The following is a 16,439-nucleotide window of genomic DNA, read 5'->3' on the forward strand; positions in this document are numbered from 1 at the left end:
AAAAAAGGAGTGTCCCTTTCAGTCATAGTTTAGCCACCCTGTTATGTTTTCTCAGAGTATGGTTCTATGCCAAGTACTAATAGTAAAGAATGATAATCAAGTTTCTTTTGGCATGAGAGAAGACTTTCTACAATTGAACTGAGAAGCACAACAGTTGAATATTCAATACATAAAGCAATGGTTGAATACTAGGTGGAGAATTTTTTTTCCTTGAGTCCTTAAGCTTCATTTACTGAGTTTAAAACAGGCTAAAAGAAAAGTCTCTGGCTTGGTCTGAAAAATAGACCCGGTCTATAAGACCAGTCCTTAGTGCAGCACTAGAAATGCAGTGATTCAGTTCCTCAGGACGATTAAATCTTTGGAAACTGTGACGAAAACCACATGACACCCAGAGGAGTAAGCAATAAACACTAAATCATTTCAGAAATCTATTCCGGCAAGGCGAAAATGCAAAGTAAAGTTCCTGGAAAGTCTATGCAACATGGGGACAGATATTCAGCTCTGAGTCTCCAAACACTTAGAATAGAAGGATTTCTAGTAGTAATGGAATTTCTGGTTAAGTGCTCTGGCACTTGGCCATCCACATCAGAGAAGATTTGGGCAGAGATGCAGATCTCTGAAACGAAACAGGCTACAGCCAAGCACTGTTTTTAACTCCGTAATATGGGACCTGTTATTTTTGAACCACGTTGTGGCAGACCTTGTGTAGCATCTTATTAACTCAGTGCAAAGATGAAGCCAGCACTCCCTTGACCAGCATCCCTCCTCAACAAATCTCACTACAGGCTTAAGGAGACAAGTCTCTTTACCAGCCAGAAGCAAAAGTTATTTGAAATCAAAGCTTCAGTTCTAAAACAGGCTATTGTCAGAAAGGCTGTATTACTTAATCAGCAGTAGCATGAAACAAAGCAGCCTATCAACCCGACTTTGTTTTCTCAGATTCACTATCATTGATCCAACATCCAGAAATGTGGAAGAGAAAAAGGGAAAACATCTGAGATGACCTTAATTTCAACAGCAGCTCCAGAGCAGAGAATAAACACGTTCACACAGACTCCAAACCCAAACATTCTCACAGCTCGAGAGCACAAGGCTGGAAACGAAACTAAAACAACGCCAACGAACTGTAGCAGTTAGACAACACTTTCCCAGTTCAAAGCTCAGCCCTGCCATGCAGCTGTCAGGGCACACAGCAATAGGTGGGACACAGTCCTGCTGCAGGCTGTGAGCAGAACGCTGCAAACACAGCCATTTCATTTGCATGTTTGGTTCAACTTCCAGAATGCAAGTAGTAAGTGAAAAGCTACAGATCACAGAATCACAGAATGACCCGGGTTGGAAGGGACCTCAAGGATCATGTAGTTCCAACCCCCCTGCCTGGCAGGGCCACCAAACTTCCACATTTACTAGATCAGGTTGCCCAGGGCCCCATCCAACCTGGCCTTGAACACCTCCAAGGACGGGGCATCCACAACCTCCCTGGGCAGCCTGTTCCAGGGCCTGACCACTCTCCTAGTGAAGAACTTCCCCCATAAGAACTTACCTTGGGAAGAAATTTTGAAACTCTATGAAAATTAAGCACGTTAAGAGTATACTTTCTGAGGTACACGCTTAATTCTACCCATGCTCTTCAAGCATACTTATTAATGCGGAAAAACTAAAGAAGCCTGGAAGCACAACCCTTCTCCTAATCTCCTCCACTCTTCATTAGTACCAAAAGCACCTCAAGCTGACCACACATCGATCTGTGGCTGGGACCAGAGCAATAAGGTACCCCCTTCTGATGGGCACACGGGTGTCTATCTAGGGAGAGCACATACGGCCACAACAGCTGCATGAGAAATAGTGCGTTCGATGGAACTTAGGGCAGGCTGAGCACCGACAGACCCGTTCTTCCCACAGAAGAACGCGCTGTTTTAGCCCCCATTTCCACACCTGGAGGAGCGGCGCTGCGCCGCACGGCCCGGCCGGTTACCGACCATGGGACCACCGATATCCGCCTCTCACCACAGCGCGGCAGCGTGGGGGCCCCTCCCGGGCACAGCGCTGCCTCCTGCGCGACCCCGCTCCCCTTAGAGCCCAGCGGCCGGCCGCGCTCCCACACCCCACGGGCAGCGCCTCACGGCCCGGCGGCCCCGCCCGGGGCTGTGGAAGGAGGCGGCGGCCGCCGTTACCGCCTCGCCTCCCCCGGCGCTCGGATTTACCTGGCCGGGGAGCCCGCGCTGCCCGGACTACCCCCACCAGCGCCGCACTCCCAGCGATCAGGGTGACGGGCCACTGAGCGGAGCCCTCGCCCCCCGCCCGGCAGCCGCTACACCTCTCCAACTCCCTCAGAGTCTGGCGCTGGAGGCCGCCATCTTAGTTCCAGCAGCGAGACCGCCCTCTCGACGCAGACGCCGTCAGACCCGGGCCCGTCACGGGACACGGTCAGCTGATATATTGCTTCTCCATCACCTCCCCCTTCCCTACCCGCTGGCCTGGCCCGGGAAGCCGCCTCTCCCACCTTCCTCCCGCCCCTTGCCCTGCCCTACCGGGAACCGGCAGGAGGGGGAGCGCGACCGATGCGCATGCGCAAAGTTCCCTGTCCCCCTCAGCTCAGCTCTGGAGAGTGGGTGGGATAGTTTGAGTGCGGGTCTGGTCGCTAGTCGTTGTGTTTTATGATCTTACTCAATTATTTTGATCTTACCCAATTATTTTGGGGCTCATTGGTCGTTTCCCGCATCTGTTAATTGCTTTTGTGATTTTTTTTAGAGGATGTCCATGAGTTATTAAAGTTTTTATAAGTTATTCAAATTAAAAATTAATTAAAATTATTAATTATTAAAACGAGTTAAAGTTTTATGAGTTATTAAAGTTTTGCCCCGTCCTTGGAGGTGTTCAAGACCTGGTTGGATGGGGCCCTGGGCAACCTGATCTAGTAAATGTGTATGTTTGGTGGCCCTGCCAGGCAGGGGGGTTGGAACTACATGATCCTTGAGGTCCCTTCCAACCCGGGTCATTCTGTGTGATTCTGTGATTTCTTTGTGTGGATAAACCACCAGTTGTGGTGAGAAGAGCTGCAGCTCTGCCGGTTTTCCGTGCCCTCTGCATCTTGGTTAAGTGTTCTTGAGGGCTGGTGGTGGTTTCTTGCTCATCATTGAGGTGTGTGTCACTAATGAGAGAGAGATGCTTTAATTGGATACATAGGGTTACTAACCTGTAGCTACCTCTTTAAGGCTGTACATTTTCCTGCCTTGAAAGGAGGGGAGATTTAGTCTCGTGATGTTATTCATGTCAATCACAGAATCACAGAATGACCTGAGTTGGAAGGGACCTCAAGGATCATGTAGTTCCAACCCCCCTGCCTGGCAGGGCCACCAAACATACACATTTACGAGATCAGGTTGCCCAGGGCCCCGTCCAACCTGGCCTTGAAATATCAGTATTGATAAGTAAAACAGTAGGTGAATCGTCAGCTCATTAGGTGCTTATTACTAGACACCACAAAACAATGTTTGTATAATGAAATCGATATAACAAAACTAGCAATGAATACTTTCATAGCTAGATTTTAAATTGGGAACAGACCGTATTTCAGCATACTTAAGTCAGTTCCATCTAACATTGCAGTAAAACTACATGTTTGCCTGTTTTTCTCCTATACACCACCTTTATTTTTGGACATGCTTTGATACAAGTTGTGCTTTTAATGATTTATAATGCATGGGGATGATAAAAGGAAAGAACAGATGTGAGAAAGTGGAACTGAAGGAGAAGTGACTTGGAGGAAAAGCAGGTTGTTTCCATAAATTGTCTGTATTGTACAACATGGTACAGTATTTTTCAGAAATTAAAGTCAGCAAAATCCTTGTAGCATCAAACTACTGATAACAGCTCTATTATTAGCTGTGATAAAGGCACTGTTTCCTCCTTAGTTTATCCAATTATAGTCAGGAGCTGTATTAGAGTCATTCTCATCATTAAAATAAGAATAGCAACTTATGATTTTGATGCCTTCCTGAAAGGTAAAATGTTCAGTTGCTTCAGTCCACTCTGGAGAAGTGAACCCATCTTCATTACTTTAGAGCACTTCAGATTAAAGTTCTAGAAGTAATACAAATGTCAGTCTGACCTTGTCAGTTTAAATGCTGCAATTTGTTAAGAGTTAAGGCGACCTTCAATCTAGGAAGCAAGGTCTCTCCTTACATGCAATTATTGAAATCCGGAAGGAATGAAGAGTTCCAGTCCACTACTAAATAATTAACGCTCCAGTGGACTATTTCTGTTATCAGCACCTAATCTGAAAGGCAGTGGTTTAGGATGGCTGAATTCTTCCTGAACACTCCTGTACTTTGAGAGAGCAGACAGCCAGTCCTCTGCAGGAGCAGTAAATACAATGATTGTAAAACACAGCCTATAGTAACAGGACTCCAATGTTTTAAAAACAGATTTATTATGGTTTTTGGCAATAACAGAGAATGAGTTTCTGCCCATCCTGCAAGCAAGGAGGACAAAATAACTTCTTGCACCTGTACTGTCTGTAATGACGAGGCAGAATTTTTGTTGTTGTTCAGCTTTCTGGAGAGAGATTCTTCCACCCTTTGTTGTCTTACAAGAAAATAAGTTTTTGGCAGAATTGGGAGATACAGTTTCACATTCTTACTCATAACTCATATATGGTGTAGGATTATCAACTTTGAGCTCACCTACTATTTTTCTGCCGCAAAGTGATAGGGCATCAGTGATCCAAACCTCTTTGACTGTATCTAAGTAGCACACTGTAGTTAAGTATTAATTGTGGTAGGATAATTCATACAGGAATATGTTTAACAGTTGTGTTTTTATTGCTCCTTCTAGCTGCTGACTTAATACTTTGATGACTTGTTATAGGACTTGTCTGTAAATGGATAACAAAGATGTCCAAATGGACAAGGGTGCTATAAATGTACAATACCCAACCTCTCATAAATCTTGACACTTGCTCCTAATTCATTGCAGAATTCAATATATAGCATGCACAAATGGCCTTCTGGGAATCAGACTCTCATGACTGTATCAGTCTTTGTTCTTCTCTTTGTTATCCCAAACATACACTGAGGCTATGCTGTGAGTATGCTCTTCTCTCATTTTGGCATCCACATACATGAAATAAATAAATCCATTTCACTTTCTGATCTCTTCACCAGCCCATAGCCTCAAGTAATTCAGTCTTTTTGGTGTCTTTCAAAGTCTGTACAGATTAAATCTTACCTACTGTAGCTAGGAGGTTGAACTCTATGATCTCTAGAGGTCCCTTCCATATTTCTCTGAAATAGCAGGCTCTTGGGGACAGTTCTGTGATAGAAGGCACTGAACATGCCTTAGACTTCTTCCTACTCTTGATTTGCAGCCCTTGTAGCAGAATGGCCTAAAACAGGCTTAGGGGAAGAACACATTGGAGCATAGGAAAAGAAGACTGGAACTGCAAAGCAGGTGCTATTTGAGGTCAGGGTCATAGGAGTAGATTTTGCCTGGGGGAATTAGATAGATAAAGATCTTGGAACATCCTATAGAGAAATGACCAATTAATTAACTTCAGCGAGCAAGTCCTGAGAATTGGGAAGACAAGAATCATGAGGCCATAACTTGGGAAAATTTGGGAGGCATAAAAAAATATATTCAAGAGAAACACTTCTGTAGGGAAAAGGGGACTTTTTCTCAAGGAGGCTGGTACAGAGAACTCACAGCGGAGAGAAGATGAAAGTGTGTGTGTGTAAGAAGAGAAACATAGAGTAACACTGCTAATGGTATGAGTGGCTGAAAGAACAGACTGGGAATGGCAAGAGAACACACGGCATCGACTGGGGAATACTCTGAGGAACAGAAAGGTCTAAATGAAGGAACTAGAGTAGGATGGCAGGAAGGTTCAGATGTAGGAGAGAAAGGAGGGGAAAGAAATGTGCTTAGCAGAGCAATGGTAGAGAAAACACAGGGCAAAAAAGCAGTACCCACGATAGCCTGCTGAAATAGAATCCAGTGTTTTCCCCAGGTCATTCCAGCTGTGTATCCTAATGCTAGAATTTTCATCCTTATCGGATGGCTACTTAATCCTGTTGTTAGTCACTGTTACCTCTCATATCAGAGGTAGGTGTTGTACATCTGGATGTGATACATCTTATAAACCCACATCATAGTTCTCTGGATTTCTTTTATAAAACTATGGAATTAGACAGCTATGCAATACTGACAATGCAAAAACAGAAGGGTCTACAAAACAGAAGACTCCAGAAGATTAGGATTGCCTTGGCAAATAGTTGCCTGTTTACGCACATTTTTTTTCCATGGGATCTTTGCTTTGCTAATTCCACAGGATGAAAGGACTCATTGAATGAACATGTATGCAATGCTGTGTTCTATCCACAGTGGTCAGTTTGCTGGCTCAAGATTTACTTAGTCTAAGAGCTCTATTATTTGAGTTTTAGATTCATTAATTCCCATATTGACATTTCTGTGACGTTCTTCAGTATACTGAGTGCTCCAGGAACAGGAATGAGTTTATTTCCACAGCACTCTTACCTTTCTAGTGTTTGACTTTCTGAGAGTACACTGATGCTTCTTTTTGTCTGTATGAGTGAGTGCATAGGAGGGCCACTATGATGATCAGAGGGCTGTAGAACCTCTCCTATGAGGAAGGGTTGAGGGAACTGGCCTTATTTAGCTTGGAGAAGGTTCCAGGGAGACTTCATTATGGCCTTCTAGTACTTGAAGGGAGCATATAAACCAGAGGGGGCATGACTGTTTACAAGGGTGGATAGTGATAGGACAAGGGGGAATGGTTTTAAACTGAGACAGGGGAGCTTTATGTTAGATATTAGGAGGAAGTTTTTCACACAGAGAATCAGCTCTGAAAAAAAAATCAACAAACATGTTCTCTGCTTTATCCATGCAGTGGACATTGGTGGGACATCTGAAGGAGCTGTGTATGCTTGATTCCCCATTGTAGCCTGTATAGCATTTAGAGGGGAAGTAATTACAGATCTGCTGATTCCCTTAGCCTGGGGTCAAATCTCAGAGTTAAAAACAAGAGTAGGGTTGTGATGCCTAATGTGGGCAACAAGCAGGAATTATTAATCTTGGCCTGAGTGCCTCAGGCAGTCAGAAAATTCTTACTGCTTCAAAGAGTAAGGGAGTTCTTGAGAATATCCAGCCTTTCCTCCGCGAGAAAATAGCCCATGAAACAAGTAAAGGAGAAGAACTTATGGTGATGTACTTGCATGGTAAGCCTTTGAAATGATAGCCTCATGAGAAAGAATGTGAAGCAGAAGGATTCTTGTCTTAATTACTTTCTGGAAAAATAAACAAAACAACAGCAACAAAACAAGAAAATTTCATAAAACCTCTATTGTCCAGTGCTGTGCTCTTTATCTTTTAAAATGACAGATAACTGAGAAATGCAACCGTATACGAATGATAGAGCTGCTCGTTTGTTTGGAAAAAAACAAAAGAACTTTTTGTGGCCTAAGAATGTTCCCCAGCTCTAATGATTATTTGAACACTACCAGTAATAGCAGCAGCAATGAAAATTCTGCTGGCTGCAAAATATGGATTATAATAACATGCAGAAGCTGTATTGACTTCTTTTCTGATTGGAGCTAATGCACATTCTGTCTGTATACCCGATCTACAAGCAAAACACAATTTCTTGGTGGATTTTATTGAAACGTATTTTAATTTCATGAATGTTCAGTTAAGCAACAGTATAATCTACAGTCTAACAGGCAGCCTACCATTAGTTCAGATCTGCTGGGCTGAATTGTATTCAACTGCTCAGAGTACTCAGCTGGTTCATTATAAGAATTCATCAGACACCCCTGGTTTCTGCACCGTGGCACAGGAAATTGGGCACACAATCCCTGCTGCTTTCCACATTCTGTTTGCTGTTACTTAAAACTTGCCATGGCTTTCACGTATTTCAAGGGTTAGCATAGTTTCATATATAGAGAGTTTGTGTTATCTGTATCTTATCTAGGCTGCTCTCCCCACTCTTCTGCCTTTGTTTTTTTACCATGAGAAATAGAAAACTAATTATAGTGCTTTTGCTTTCAACTCATTTCAGTCATAATGCCTAAAAATCTGCAGTGATGGTATTTTTTCATATATTAACCACACACAGCCTTACATCCTAGTGTAATTTTCTACCGCTGCACATAATGAAGCCACATGGTCTCTGCATGGGCAAAGCTGAACTGCATGCAGTGGCAGCATGAGGTGCATCCGATCTAATTGCCACTTATGCCTGAAGCTTCTGATGGATCCAGAATGGATTCAGATGGATCCTTCATCCCAGGAGATGTCCCCCCTCTCTGACGCAGATGGATTTCAGATCCAAAATATAACGTGTGGTTACCCCAGAGCCCTTGATTCTAAATTCCCAAATAACATTCAGTGTTACAAAGACTCTCCTCACTGATAGCTTTCAGGATTTGATTTCAGTGAAAATTCATCCTCCAGAAGATGAGATGGCTAAGATGAGAGCCATGACTCAACATGGAAAAAAAATGTAGCATTTATTCTTAAAAATTAAGCAGCAGAACAGAAACTACTAGGTAAAAGAATACAAAGAATGGCTCACTATGCAGCCTTTCTACAGATTAACAGATTCTTTCTCATTTAATCCATGCTTTGAGGTCTCTGTAATTAGGACAAAAGCTCTCTCTGATAATCAACTTATGTTGCAGTCCCACTATATATTACGATCATTATCTTATGTTTGTATTGTGATTTCAGCATATTGCTGTATCACGCTTGTAAATCAAATTCCCACATAATAACAAAATCTTTTAATAAATACATTTGGTATTAAAACATGAAATCCTCCTGCCATTTCAGACCAGCTCAATAGTTGAGAACTTATAGTCAAGACAGGCAGCTCACAAGTCCTCTTGGCATTAAAAAACCAACAAGCTCCAGCGGGCCTATCTCTTCCCAACATTCTTGTTGTTGTAGGGGCAAAGAGACCTGGAACAAGCAGAATTCAGATAAAGAGAGGCAAGTGGCTGCTGTCTTTTTGGTAGTGTTTTGATGAGGTATATTGTTGAAACATAGACCAAATTGTCTATCTTGGCAGGAAAAGGAGCGTCTGGAACATCCTTTTTGGTATGTGTTCTTGTATATGATGACACAGTGGAGCTTGTGGTGCAAAATGAGGGATTTAAAACCAAAGAGGTGGGCCCACAGGTACACCCTATAAGCATATATTCTCAATCTCCTTGGAGAAAGTCTCCAAGGAAGTGGACACAGGCTGTATGCTCATGAGCTCTGTACAGTGGCTCTGTATATATGAACTCTGTACAGTGATTATATAGAGGCTAACAATAGAGGGGGAGTGTGACAGCATACAGCAACAATGATAAACTCCAGCACTGCGAACTGTGGACATTGGGAAACTTTTTGCATATCCCTTGTTACTGAATGACGTTTAAACTAAATAGTAGACACAGTGAGTCATTAAAAGAGCACCAGTCAGCATAATTTTCAGGCTCTTTCCTTCTTTCTGCAATAAGCAGAAAGAGGGCTTTGGAAATATCTGTTTTCATTTGGGTTGGTAGTTTTTTTTTCTTAAATATTCAGTTTTACCCTAGTTTTCCTCACAATGTTTCTCCTTAAAGCTTTCTATTTATGACTGATTTATTGATTTCCTTACCAACTTCTCAGCATTGCGGAGACAGAAGCATTTCAGCTTTCAGGAATTTTGCTTCTGATGATAATGAAGTGTTTTCATCTTTGATATCCTTAAAATTGTAATCAGGTGTCTGTGCCACTTGACCAAATTAATGGAAAGTGAAGCATACAAGTCTGAGAAATCGCAGCAAAGAAGGCAGAAATGTGCATGTGAAGTTAACACCGCTTTTAGCATCCATTTCAGGCAGCGTATCATCCATGTTATCTTCCCACTCGTTCTGCTTTGCTTTGACGCAGATCGTGACCATGAAGCACCATGTAAGACACATGCTGTTGTTTTTAAACATAAGCATATGGATACTTATGTAATCTTATTTAGTGCTAGTTTGTAATGATGTTATCAATGCTTGTTTCTTTGGCCGTATTTCCCTGGAACTTCTGCTGTCCTATTTTTAGTGTAAGGCAAAGAAGCGTGTAAGAAAAGGAACCTGTATAGTTCCTTACTTAAACCTCTTTGCTTCATTAAGGTGTTGAATTATTAGTGTATTTTAATAATGAGACATATTTGAATTTTATATATATATATATATATATATATATATATATTCATATTAAAAATGACTAGCAATTATATATTTGAATGTAACTTCTTTTTCTCTGTGACCAATGCTTAGAAATCTAGTGTACTTAAGTTTTTTGGGAGCACTAATGTAGCTTTTTACAGAAGCACTGAGTGATGACTCAACACTTGGCTCACTTCAGTCACGGCCCTAAATTTATTTCAGTTCGACCAGCAAACAGTGTTGCTGCACGGTCATTGCTGATTAAAAACAAAACTGAAAAACCTGAAGCTGGATTTGACAGAACTACAGCTTGTAATGAGCTGATCACGTGGTATTCAGATTTCTTTTACATTTAAGTCCTGGCAGCTGTTGGCAACTAGCATTTCAATGCAAATATTACCAGTTTTTGTTTGTTTCTATTAAGAATTTGTTTCCTCTTCTCAAGTTCCTGGATAAGGAGATTTTATGCCTCTGCCCCAAACTTGAAGTACTTTTACCAGTTCTTTGGTTCTCTGCTCATGCGTTTACCATCTAGGAGGACCTACCTTTCCAAGCCTTTGCCTCTTGGTGTGAGTAGTCAAAAGAACTATCTGCGTGTATGGTGAGTAATCACACTGGAGGATTTCCAGGAGGTGGCTACAAGTGTATTGATCACATTTTTTCTTATATCTTTACACTCAGTTGCCTATTTTTGTCTCATATGTGCTCTCATTTGCTTCTTATGTTTTCTGAATGTTTTTCAAGCATTGCTCTGTTTCGAAATATAACACAAAGTTAATAATCAGTTTCTGGTAACTACTTCAAGAAATATCTTTTCAACTGTTAATACTACTATTAAAAGCGGTATGAATTCATTGCAACAGTTAAATTGATTTCTGTATATTTTAGTTTTCATTATTTCTGCTTCTAGATCTTGAAAGGAAACTTGGAGGTGGGAATTCCCTTGTCATGCATCATTTCTCAGATTACATACAGGCTTATCTGTTAGTAGACTGTTCTCTAATGACTTCTTATATTCTAAATTTCCCCCAAATTAGAGAACTACAGAGTTTCAAACTTACTAGGCCTGAAAGGTCTGTTTATAGAATAAGTATTTAACTCACTGACTCTTGATGGAAAACTTATACTGGTGTGCAATAATAGCATTAGTCTTCAAATGACAAAATGTTGGATAAAAAACCATGAAATTCCAAGAGTTACATTGAGTGGCTGGATATGATAGGATGGGTTCATCATTACAAATACCAAAAAATGAGGGATTTCTGATGGAAAGTCAGTGATCAGGGTGAAAAGGTGAAAAATGACTATCACATTTCTCTTCACATCCTTTTTTGATTCTGATGCTTTAGCTGACTGCAGTAATTAAGCAGTTTGGCTCAAGAGACAAAATTTTGTGCAAGGTGAATTTGAACATTGAAGTCCCAGCAGTGGCTTTCAGACATGCAGAAGTTGTTAAACTCACAAAATAATTAGCTAAATCTGGTGCTTGTAGTTAACATACTTACCTCACAATATTAATCTTGTTATCAAAAAGAAAGAAAAAGAAAGTTTTGCTATGAATACCGTGATTGTAGCTTGTTGAAGAAATTAGCAAAAAGCACCACACATCAATCGAGTAGAGCTGAAGATACCATAAATTAGCATATAACAGTAGGGAGATACTGATCTCTCAAGCACAGCATAATTGTTCCTTCCTTCTGTATAACACAGATTAAGATAGATACAGACTAACAGAAGGTCAGGAAAATGTAATGTCATCTAAAGTTCAGCTATTGAATATGACTGAATAGGAGGTTTTGTCTGTGGAAAAAAAAAACAACAAACACACAAAACAAAATAATAATAAAAAAAAAACAAAAACAAAAGCAACAACCTGATTAAGCCCTGAACTGAGAGTGTACTGAAGTCTTTTTATTCCATTCATTTGTCGCTAATCTACATCTCAACTTCCTGCATTCATGATCTACAAGAAAATTGTTAATGATCTCTTCTAGTCCCTTAAAAAGGAAGCTATCTCTGAAAGGGCAGAACTGGCCTTTTAACATCTTAGGTTAATTTGATTCGAATCTGAAGCATTAATGTGGTCTAAATCTCATTTAAAGCGAACTGCTAGTTTTAGTGGAAGGCTGCAGAGAGCCTGTAAAGGCGGTAGGTGGCAGACTGCTCCTAATAATCAGTATGAGATTGTGATTCAAGCCTTTTGGAACGCCCGTGGTGCTTAGTTAAAGGTGATGTAAAGATTCAGTTTCCAAATTCTTTCTGTATGGGTAGATGTTAAAGTACTGGGGAGAGTCCTAGAGTTCAAACAGTCTTCCTAGTTTTATAAAGCATGCCAATGATAGCCTGGTAAGGACTTGCCAGGAGGAGTTTGTGCTCCCTCACACCCTGCGTTATCAACTTTTGAAGTAACTGTGGCAGATTACCCTGCCCTGCAGTAGTTGGGTGACCCTGATCTTGCTTTAAAGGATTTGCTCCTGTTGATAGCAAACTAGTGCTCTCATGGTTTTACCACCTCTAAAGAACAATATGTGTATAGTTAACTCACTACTCTGAAATCCCTCCTAATTCCTGCTATCCAAAGGACTTTATTTTTAATCAACATAGTTTCACACATACATAATTATTTCTGAAGATGTCTACAGGTAAACCAAGGCCTCTACTGCTTTCTGCTTGCATGTGACATAAAATGTTGTGTCTAAATATTTTCCAAAGAACAAACCATCCCATTAAAATAGCTTCCACAGAGTACCCAGGAGCTGGGATCCTGTCCTTTGGCAAAAGCTTTTTTTTAATGTTGAATTTTTAATTCTGAATGATGCTAATCTGAGACAAATTTCCTTTTCTCTACACATCAGACCTTTTCAAGCTTAGATTCACCTTGAGGGTTTTCCACAATGCCCTGCTACAAATAATGTGGTTAGAGAAATACCTTGTCTCTTAGCTTTCGTCTCATAGATTTCATTGTAAAAGAAGCTTGTGGTGCTTCCTCAAACAGATAGGTTTTTATGCTTTTGTTTTGCTGACTGTCAAGGCAGTATCTAGTGAACACTGAGACATTTCACTACCCACCCAGGATGAGGCCCTTGTATTAGAGCAGGGCACTGATCCACTGCTGAAATCCATAGCAGTGGTTGGTAAACACTTGGGGGAGCTGCCTGTCCATTCTGCAAAAATAGCATGCTTAGATAATTGCCAGATTATCCACAGATAGGTTCATCACTAGACAAAATTTAAAGGGAAAAGAATTCTTACAAAGTAATCAAATGTTGTGAAAATTATATTTTAATTAATATAATAGTTAATTAAAAACTATGCATAAAAATAGTTTTATTTTTAAAATAATACATCTTCCACTGCATCTACATTTAAGCTGACCTCTGGGACTGATCCTTCAGGCTCTATTCCTGGTTACTGTGACATCGTGTGTATGCAGAGACTTATTTTTGCTTTCCTCCTCAGGCTATCTAACATTCCTACTGCATTCTTTGTTTAGACTAGAAGTATGCCATTAGTCTTTAAGATGCTTTCTTCTGCTTATATATTTCTTAAAACACAATGGAATAACTTTACAAACTGTACAAGATAAAGCATATAGCTTGTTTGCGTTCCTTTCTGTTTGCAGTGCTAGTTTGCTATCAGTTTTGCATCAATTACTTAGCATATAAATGAAAGCTCAGTCTGAGAATGAGCAGTGCAAATGTGCACCATTCTTTCCTCTCTCATACACACTTAGTCATTCAGACTTAGGGGAAATCCTGAATGATTTTGTCACAGCAACATTTACTATGGCTCAGTGTGTACATAACCACATCATGGAAATTTTGTTCTCCATTTTTGGAAGAATTTTTGGAAAAAAAAAATAAAATAAAAATCTGAGAATTTTACAGACTGCTACACAGATGCTGGGAGAACAGGAAGAATAGCTTCAGGACCATTTTAGTCATTTCCTGAAAGAAGACCTCACTATTGAAAGTGTTAGATTGAATTTTGGAGGTTGCCAATAATAAATACTATTTTATGACTCTTCCTATGTATTTGCAGTTGTCTTCGGCTCTTTGAACAGGTGAGGGACTGTAACACCTTTCAGATTCAGCAGGGCTGTACTTTCGTCTCTGTGGTTTCAGGATATTTGGTCTCTCACTCAAACAGTCAAAACCTATTGTCACAGAGCTTCACATGAGTTTTTGTGGTTTCACTGGTAACAAATATACTCAGCTCTGCATCTCAAAGGAGAAAGATATGTCATTAGAAAATGAAACATTCAGGAAGAGTCATATTACACATAAAGTGACAGCTACTTTTTACAGGTATAGAAGAATGTTTAGAACTCTTAGTCTGCTTTTGATAATGTAAGCTTTGGCTATGGAAATTAGCATTTTCTTCAGGTGTACTTGTCTGAAGCATCAAGTAAATGGTTATGAAATACTTGTACTCACTGTATGCTTGCCTGCAGTTCTGCAGAAAATGGGATTCTTCTTAATGCTCAAGTGAGACAGTCATTAATGAAAGTAGCAATTCATGATGGAGATTGGTCTTTGCACAAGACTGGTATTCAAATCATAGTGAAACATCAACCAACCAAACAGACCAACAAAAGCAGCTACAACTCAGCTAATGGATTTTTACAATATTGATATTCCTAAGTGCATGATCAGAAACAAGGAGAAAATAATTAGTAGAAGCTTTGTTCAAGTGTGGTCTTTATAATGAAGAATTGAAGGGAGAAAAAAACAATTTGGTCTCCTATTTATGACCGGATAGTTTTGATGGTTAAAGCATGCAAGAACAAGCTAAGGCAGCTCATATTGTTCACTACAGTTTAATGTACCTCTCCTTCATCCTACCAGTAGTACAGAGGTGAGAACAAATAGCCATACAAAAAAAGACAACTTGATAACTGTGCTGTGGAATGGCTACCCATCACTCTTACAGCTTAATATATTCTGTCTTTGCCAACTCCTTCCAAACAGTAAAGTGATAATTAGCCTTTTATTTGTTAGAGAGGAATTTTCATGTACTTACTTAAATGGTCTTAACTTACAGACAGAAGGATTTTTGATCTAGATCTTCCTTTACCAAGAAAAGAAGAGTCCTTATCTTTGTTTCTTATGCATAAGTCGATTGACACAGCACTCTTCTGCCAGCCTATTACAGAGGTTTAAAACTTATGAAAAATAAGTAGTCTTCAGATCTGATTCAGCTCTTGCTGCTTCCTGGGAGTCAGCCAGAAGAATCTCTTGGAACTGAAAGAATTGAGAAGCCCAGCTTCCAAGTACTGGAAATGTCTTCAGCTCAGTAGCTGTATGAGCTACTCCAGTGGGATTACAGAATTTTACTAGCCTGCCTGGAATTATTGATCAAAATGCTATTGTGATTAGTATTTTGTCCTCCACGGAAAACAGAGGTCATACCTTACCTATGTGTAACTTAAGTTACAGCACGAATAATAAGTTTTTGAGTCCCTATATCCTTTCCATCCTCATCTTACTAAAGAAAAGGCTTTATGGTTGCGCTGCATCATATAACCATTCTTTTTAGTAGTATTGTAGTATCTTAGGTTAGATATTAGGAGGAAGTTTTTCACAGAGGGTAGTGACGCACTGGAACAGGTTGCCCAAGGAGGTTGTGGATGCCTCATCCCTGGAGGCATTCAAGGCCAGCCTGGATGTGGCTCTGGGCAGCCTGGTCTGCTGGTTGGCAACCCTTCGCATAGCAAGGGGGTTGAAACCAGATGATCACTGGGGTCCTTTTCAGCCCAGGCCATTCCATGATTCTATGATTGATGAACTAGCAAAATTGCTGTATCTCTTGAAATAAGGGCTCCCTATAGGAAGAAGACAAGAATTTTACCTGCCATAATGGGGACACAGAGTTGTTACTGATTTTGACATGGATGTCTCAGGTTTTTTTTAATAGATCACTGGTACCTCAATCTGCAGGAAGGATGGATTTGGCAGTGCATTTTAAGTCTTGGGAGAGGAAGTAGTGGCATTCCTCTACTTAAAAAGAAATTACAGAAATTGGCATGACTGGACTTCAGATGTATTTTTTTTTTTAGCTGCCTTTCCATGTTGTATCTGAACTTCCAGGTGAGGTCTTGCAGGCTTTGCCAGTGCTAAAATCACTTCAGGAATGAAGCTGCTGTGTCATAGAAGAGACCTTGCAGTGTTATTGTTCAAGTGATATCCTGTTATTTCAGTAACAATTCGTGGTTTTTTTGGTGGTGATGGTGGTTTG

At 40.4% G+C, this 16,439-nt stretch overlaps 1 protein-coding gene across 7 annotated transcripts in view; it reads right to left on the reverse strand.

The window, feature by feature from the left end:
• Positions 1–2,568, reverse strand: part of DNAJC13 (DnaJ heat shock protein family (Hsp40) member C13) — a 51,346-nt gene extending 48,778 nt beyond the window's left edge. For 6 of the 7 annotated variants that reach the window (XR_001553157.3, XR_014942926.1, XM_015854050.3 and 3 more), the window contains exon 1: positions 2,205–2,391. The gene's annotated coding sequence lies outside the window, so the exon portion shown is untranslated. Of the gene's footprint in view, positions 1–2,204; positions 2,392–2,469 lie in introns of those variants that run through there. The other variant, XM_015854049.3, reaches the window with a different exon arrangement.
• Positions 2,569–16,439: the final 13,871 nt, after the last annotated feature.

This window comes from Coturnix japonica, chromosome 2, assembly GCF_054131305.1.
Source record: "Coturnix japonica strain WE chromosome 2, WE-NBRP24, whole genome shotgun sequence".
Lineage (NCBI taxonomy): Eukaryota > Metazoa > Chordata > Aves > Galliformes > Phasianidae > Coturnix > Coturnix japonica.